Raw genomic sequence first — 7,209 nt, 5'->3', positions numbered from 1 at the left:
TCACCAATGGCTAGCTTTCAGAGAACAGAGGACTTGACGATTTGCTTTCTTCTTCTCCTCGGCCTTGATATTCTTGGCCAATTTGCACTACCAGCCCTTCTGAGTTCAACACCAAAGCCGTAAAAACCCTCCATCCTGTTCAGTAGCTGGGCATCAACCTGGGCGGAAAGCTGTAAGCTGCTGGAATTAATCCTTCCATTTTCTGTTCGTTGTAACAGAAACAGGCCACCTTGGGGCTCAGATAATTTTCATTATTAATTTGTTTTTCCTCAAATAGGTGAGGTCTCTGAGTGTGTCTCCATTTACACGTGGGTGGAGAAAAGGCACGAGGCTGACCAGGAAACAGCCTCATGGCTTCCTCCACATCACCAGCCTCCAGCATCCCTGCTCCGGGTACTGAGTGGATCACCGTTGTTGTCTTTCTTCATAGACCATGTGGGATTTGCAGCCCTACCCCCACCCGCCCACCCACCCACACCCACACGGGGATTTTTACTAAGCTACACACTAGGCTGTCCATGGACGTTTTCGGAAAGAATGACAAAATAAATGAAGCAATTCAAAATACCTTTCTGGCGTCTAGCAGAGGAGTGTTATGGGGGTCACCCCCATGTGTTTGCCCGCTTAAGTGTTTATAGACTCTAGTTTCAATGAACTCAGAGAAATCTGCAGAGGTGTGGTAATTATTTGGAAGTTCTTTGTGCTTCATGAGATCCTGAAACTGACCCAGACTGTAATCATGGTGGGAGTGAGAGCATATGCCATTGAATCTTCCTGCCTCAGAAAGTTTCCTGACAGCCGAGTGGACTTGAGAAGCATGAAGATACACCACCATGGGTATCCGCCAGAGATGGCGTGATGTGGACCGAACCTTTCCCTCCTTCGGTACTGGGTACAACTGAGTAGGTCCAGGCCGTAAGACACCGCTGGGAGCAAGCCAGCATCGGCATTAGATCTCACAGACAGCAGCCCTGATGCAGTCACTGGTCTCAAACCTGACAGGGACAAAGTGCTCAGCATCTCCACTTCCCTCACAGCACCACCTCACCGGAAGGAGGTGGTGTCTGCTGTGTTCTGGGGAGTGGGGCCGTCTTTCCCCAGGGAGGATGGATGATCACCTGATTCTACCATTGCCCTGGGGGCTCTGAGCTCTGCCTGTCCCTTTATGGTCCACCTTTCCAGCACACAGCCTCTGGGGAAGTATGGGAGGCAGGTGCCCTGTGGGTCAGTCATGATACACCTCCTTCCTCCTCTCAGGTGCTTTCACTGGCTCCTGTTGGGACACTGGGTGTTGTTTTCTCACACATGCCAGACCAGGCAGTCCCCAGGCCTTTTGTTCTTAAAGCCCGCAAGACTCCCATATACTGCACTGCTCCCTGCGCAATTAAATTCCAATGACTGTCAGGAAAGGGGCCAGTAGCTCTAAGTACTTCCAGCTTCTTGGCATTAAAATAAATAATTAGATGTTTGCTGGTTCATTTAAAAATCCAACTCATGCTGTATAAGAAGAAGTTGTCCCCATGGGACTCCCTTAGGTCAGCCTCGCCTGACCAGGCCACTCCCCGGAAGTACAGTGAGGAATTTGCACGTAGATCCTTCCAGAAGCTTCTTCAAGATTGCAGCCGAGCTGCCAGGGCTCTCCTTTCTTTTCACACACTGCAGACGGTGCCTAAGAACCTGGTACTCAGAGGTCATGTGCTGTGCTGTCTATCAAGTGTCCAAGGCTATGGTGACTATGGAGACAGATGCCATAGATGAGGTGATCCTGTACCGGTGGTGTCCTTACAGGCATTTTAAACTCAAATGGTCCCTGGTCTGAGATGGTGCCTCATGTCATGGAGCTGTATTGCTTAGCTCTAAATCCACCTGGGTTGAAAGCCATAAGTGATGAGGAATGCCCACTTAGACCTGAAGTCTGCTGCCCCTTATCTTTGATGCTTCTCTCTGTGGGCTGGAGGTCTGTGTGGGCTCTGCTTTAGCAGATGGTAGTTCCTGAGAGGAGATAAATCCTTACCAAGCAAGGGTTACAATCACTCACTTAATAAGCCACTAAGGTTATAATATGAATCCTAATAGGCCCCCTCCCTTTTTTTCTGGTAGGATAACTTTAAAAGGAAATAAAATTTTAATGGTTATGTTGACTGTCTTAAACTATGTTAATAAACTGAAACCAAACTATCTGTGGTTGAACAGATTTCACTTTCATAAGAATACAAATCAAGCATGTCTTGATAATGAACCATAAAGAAATTTATTTTAAGTCAATTACAGTTTTACCATTTATTAAAGAAGAGGTAAAATTTGCATACTAATGAAATGGAGGTGATTGTTTATTTTTGAAGAAAGCTAAATCTCAGCTGATGGTTTGATCTTGTAGGGCACAAAGCATCTGCATTGTTTTTTTGGTCTGTATTTCTGAAGATTTTCTTTTTCTTTATAAGGACATGTCTGTGTGTTGGGGAGGGTGGTGCGTGCACGTGAGTTCAGGTGCCTATGGAGGCCAGAGGCGTCAGATCCCCTGCAGCTGGAGGTGCAGGTGGCGTCGGCTGCAGAACCACAGCATGGCATGCACATGGGCAGCAAAACTGAGAGGCACAGGAAGTCCAATGCACACTGTTAACTGCTAAGCCATCTTTTCAGCCCCGAGACTGTATCTGTACTTTAGGATTGTCAATGCTAAGAACCTTATGGCATGTAAATGTGGAGTACAGAATGGCAGAAGGATGTGTGGGACCATTTTATTAAGCTACTGGAAATTTCGCCCTAATCCTAAAACAATATTCATCTTTTTTTTTTTTTACAAAAATCAAGTGAGCAACTAATAACAGCAATTTTAAAAAGTATTCAAACAAAATACAGTAATCTTGATACTTAGATGCTGAGAAATGACAGCAGGAAAGCATTGAAGGTCTTTGTTTTCTGTAATTAAACATTGTTTCTGTGTGAATAACCTCACACAGATGGTAAAAACCATGCACTTCCTAATATTAGCATCCAGTGTGAGCCAAGATGTTTCAGGCAGCATCCACTGACACCATCGTGCATGGTGCCCAGTGCAAGGTGCAAGCCATGTATTCAGAGCCACTGTGGCAGTGGCGTGGCATGATGCATGGGTGAGAGCTGCAAGAACCACCCCAGATGTGTTGTAGGGTCAGTCTCAAGTAGATATCTGGCTCTTGCACATCCTTTTACTGTTGTCTCCCCACACTCGGTTATGTGACCCCACTTGGGGCTGAAGAAGCTGGATTACAGTTCTACAGTCTACCTCAAAGTCAACACAGTCCCCTTGTTGCAGTGAGAGACTGGTTGTTTGTGAAGGGTGATGGGCTTATCCTGGTCACACATTTCATACAGGTAGAACACTGTTCCTCTCCTCTCCGGCTCAATGCCTTGTTCTTCTGTGATGAAAAGCCACCTTTCCAAATGAACAGAGGTCCTTGCTCCACACCACCAAACAAGAAGGCTTCGAGCACTAGTGAGGACACACGGAACTCCTTTCCATCTCGACCATAGACCATATACTGCTTTAAGTTAAGTATTTGTTAGCTTGGTTTTTGGTGTTTTGACAGGGCCAAATGATGTGGCTCTGTTAGGCCTTGAACTCATGACAATCCTTCTTGCCTCAGGCTCTCAAGTTCTACAATTTCAGGCATGAGCCACCATGCCTGGTGGAGCTTAAGTATGTCTGTGAGCTATACCTCTTCAAGTGGTTTGACTCACTTCAGATGGTAGGAACCTCACGCATGTGCTCGGTGGCCAGGCAGCTCCAGATGGACGTCCCTGGGTGGGGGTGGGGGAGCTCTGTACCGCAGAAGGCACAGCCCCGGGAGCCAGAACACACAGGCTCCGGACCTGTGCCAGCCCTGGCAACCAAGGCACATGTTGCCACACAAATCTGTTCTCTTCTGGTGCCGGCAGTGTGGTTTAGAACGTGAGCAGCGGCTTTGGTGCCATGTGCAGTTTAGCATAACAAAAATACAAAACAAAATAAAAAATCCCACAAAATCCAAAAACAAAACAACAATAACAATAACAAAACAGATATATCCGTCTCAATCCTGAAATCACTACAGAATTAATTTTCAAGTCATCTTTAATCAATATAGCCTAAAATAGTAAGTTCTCAAAAGTGTAAATTAAATAATTCCCTTGGATAGTTTACCCTTAAGACCTCAAAGATTACTCGGGGTTGAATTGGTACTACAATTTAAAAAAAGTGGGTATTTCATACCCACCCTCATCAAAATGGGAAATAGGGAAATAAGTTGACAGAGGTTAATGTCAGAATAGAGAGGTCATTGGGGCAGGTCCCAGACTAGCATGGCCAATGTCCCAAAGGCAGAAGAGACAAATATAAGCAAGTAACACAGAGCAAAGTCATGACAACAAGCAGAGAGAAGGCTGGGTTCAGAGGGGCAGCAAATGGATGGCTCGTGGTGGGTGTCCATGCCACAGAACACTGAAAGCTGGTAGAGACAGACGGACCCCCTTCAAGAGCCCACAAGGAGAGCAGAGCCTGCTGAAGCCTCAGCCACAGGCTCGTACCTCCAGCACTGAGGGTCATGGCCTGCAGCTTTGGTATTTTGTGGCTGCAACCCCATGGCATTGAGACAGAGGTTTTGTCTTACTATAGACAGTGATTTTTAAATTATGATCTTAAGGTGTTTTTTTCTGTTTGTGTTTGGGTTTTATCTTCCCAATCCATTACAGACTCTTTTTTACAACTTACAGTAAATGTAATATGTAATGAAGAACATAAAAGGGCTGGGGTGTAGCTCAGTGGAAGCATGTGTCAAGCATCTGCATGGACCTGGTTTTCATTCACAACACGGCAGAGAAATGAATGAGCAACAACTACAACAGAAAGACAAAAGCAAACAGCTTAAATGCAAACAAAGAAATAAATGAAATAAAACAAAGAGACTAAGTGAAAGGCAGTCACCACCGGGCTAGATTAAATGGGCAAGAGGGCCTAGCCATCTGGTGCAGGGTGTTCTCTGTGCCTTGCTACTGAGTCTGGTGGGTTGATCCACACCAACGGGCTGTGTGTATTGGTGCCAGGAGGGGCCCTTTCAGATGACCCTGCCAGGTCTCCCCATATCTTTCCAAACGCCTCAGCTTGCAGAAGGGGATGGAAACTGGAATTTTTCTTTCACTCTGTCCTACGCAAAACTCACTTGGGCATAAGCAGTTGTGGTACTTGTGAGAAGAGAGCTGGGGTGGGGTGGGCACCAGTGTTTGCAGATGGGCCTAGACTATTTCCATAAACGTTGGCCGAAATCTGACCACTTGGCAAACATTACCCACGGGTTCAGAGCAGACAGACTGGCTTCTTTCCCCACTACTGTCTGGGATTAAAAGGTGATGGTTTGCAGGGCTCAAGAAGGCACTTTCAAAACACACAGAGTCACCGAGGCTGGCTTTTCTTGACTACCCTGTTCTTTCATTAGTTGGGGAAGTTTCAGCAGAGTGCATATGATGGTCCCATACTGGACAGAGCTTTTGCATTTTTTTTTTCTGGCTCCTGCTTCTGCTCCAAGCCTCCTGGGAAGTGGGTCAGCCTGGGCAGGCCTGGCCAGCTGCCTTGCTGTGCCCGGGAAGTGTGCCCTCTCCCCATTCCCTTTCCTGTAGCCAGAAGCTGTTTGATCTCCAGTGGGAGGAGCAGGGGCTGGCTAGAAGGACCTGATGGGCAGTCCTCACTGCCCTGTGGGGCCCTTGCCTCCTGTCTCTGGTGGGAGAGCATCACAGAGCACCCCTTCTGGTCTAGCTTCTGTCTGAATGAGCCACCAGCCTGCACCTGCTGGTCCCTGCAGAATGCCCACATCAGCAGCCCTCCATCTGCGCCAGCCCCTACCACAGCTTCCCTGCGTCATCAGTGAACCCTGCTCTACCTTCCTTTTATACTTCTCTGCCTCCACTCCATCCCGCCTCCACTGCCTTTTCCCCATCAGGGTTCCTACGCTTTGTTTCCGGAAACATAAGTGAAAGCAGTTCAGAATGCAAATATAGCCTTCGTGCCTCACGGGCAGGCAAGCTTCCCTTCAGCAGCTCTGACAGCAGGATAAATGTGGACAGCCTCTCCAAGGGAAATACTGTCATCCACAGTGGGCCCACCTTCCTTCCGGCTGGGAGAGTAGGTCCTGCACACTAAAGAAATGAAGAACACACTTTCCTCCTGCTTTTCTTTTTTTTTTTTTTTTTCTTTTTGAATGAATGCCAGATACCTGAATTCTCCTTGGGCACCTAAGAAATTCACACATGGGCCATACTGACAGAAACCTTGGGATGCCATAGCTTCCCAACCCAGCTTGCCAAGAAAGGGTTAATTCTTTCCCAAGTCATTGGGAGCACTGGCCCCAAGCCCAGGGTGACCAACAGCTGCCTCTGCTTTTTCCACTCCAGTAAACATTTCCCAACCAGTGCCTCACGGAAAACAGCAATTGTTAGAGGAAAGTGTGTGTGCATACATGGGTGCGATGGCAGACTTGTGTGCATGTGTATGTAAATATGTGTTTGCACTGGGGTGCAGACCTGTGTGTGTGTGTGTGTGTGAGAGAGAGAGAGAGAGAGAGAGAGAGAGAGAGAGAGAGAGAGAGAGAGCTCATAAGGGTGGAGAAGGGCTAGGAAGGTGGGAAACGGTCAGTGGAAGGATGAGAACTCTCAGAGCCCTGGCTCAGAGCCGATATTGCTACTTTAATGGAACTTTCTCTACCCCCGTGTAAATCCTTGCTTTGGGAAGCAGGGCCTGTAGCCCAGCAGGTCCACAGGTTGTAGAGGCGAAGAGTTCCAAGTTGAAGATCTAAGGAACCGGAGCTATACAGGCTGCCACTCTTACTCCCTAGAGCATACACCAAGCTGGGGTTGACAAGCCTTGTATGTAGGTGGGGGTGTGTCCAGACTCTACAGCTAGGGCCACTGTCCCAGCTCCCCCTGGACTATCTGGCTCTAGTGGGCCACTTGCTTGGGGGAGCCAATAAACCCTGTTATCACCAGCCCTGACAACTGTCTTCTGCCATGGCTTGAGGCAATGCTGAGTCTAGACCACTTCAGTCCTCAGCTGAAGCGCGGAGGACAAGCCACATCTATACTTCCAATCATGACAGTGCCTTCCAGGCTCCAGTGGCAATGGCTACATAGACACTGGATCATCTCCCAGAAATGATGGCACCACACTCAACCCTGCCACAAGACCATCCTCAACGGCAGGAC

General features: G+C 47.8%; 1 long non-coding RNA gene across 1 annotated transcript; it reads left to right on the top strand.

Annotated features, from left to right (window-relative positions):
- Positions 1–38: 38 nt before the first annotated feature.
- Positions 39–2,179, top strand: LOC132653588 (uncharacterized). The gene is made up of 2 exons (XR_009591305.1): positions 39–172; positions 278–2,179. It is a non-coding gene; the product is annotated as an uncharacterized LOC132653588 (long non-coding RNA).
- Positions 2,180–7,209: the final 5,030 nt, after the last annotated feature.

The sequence above is a fragment of the Meriones unguiculatus genome, chromosome 4 (genome assembly GCF_030254825.1).
Source record: "Meriones unguiculatus strain TT.TT164.6M chromosome 4, Bangor_MerUng_6.1, whole genome shotgun sequence".
Lineage (NCBI taxonomy): Eukaryota > Metazoa > Chordata > Mammalia > Rodentia > Muridae > Meriones > Meriones unguiculatus.
Note: the sequence above shows the minus strand (reverse complement) of the source record. Positions and strands in the feature narration are given on the sequence as shown.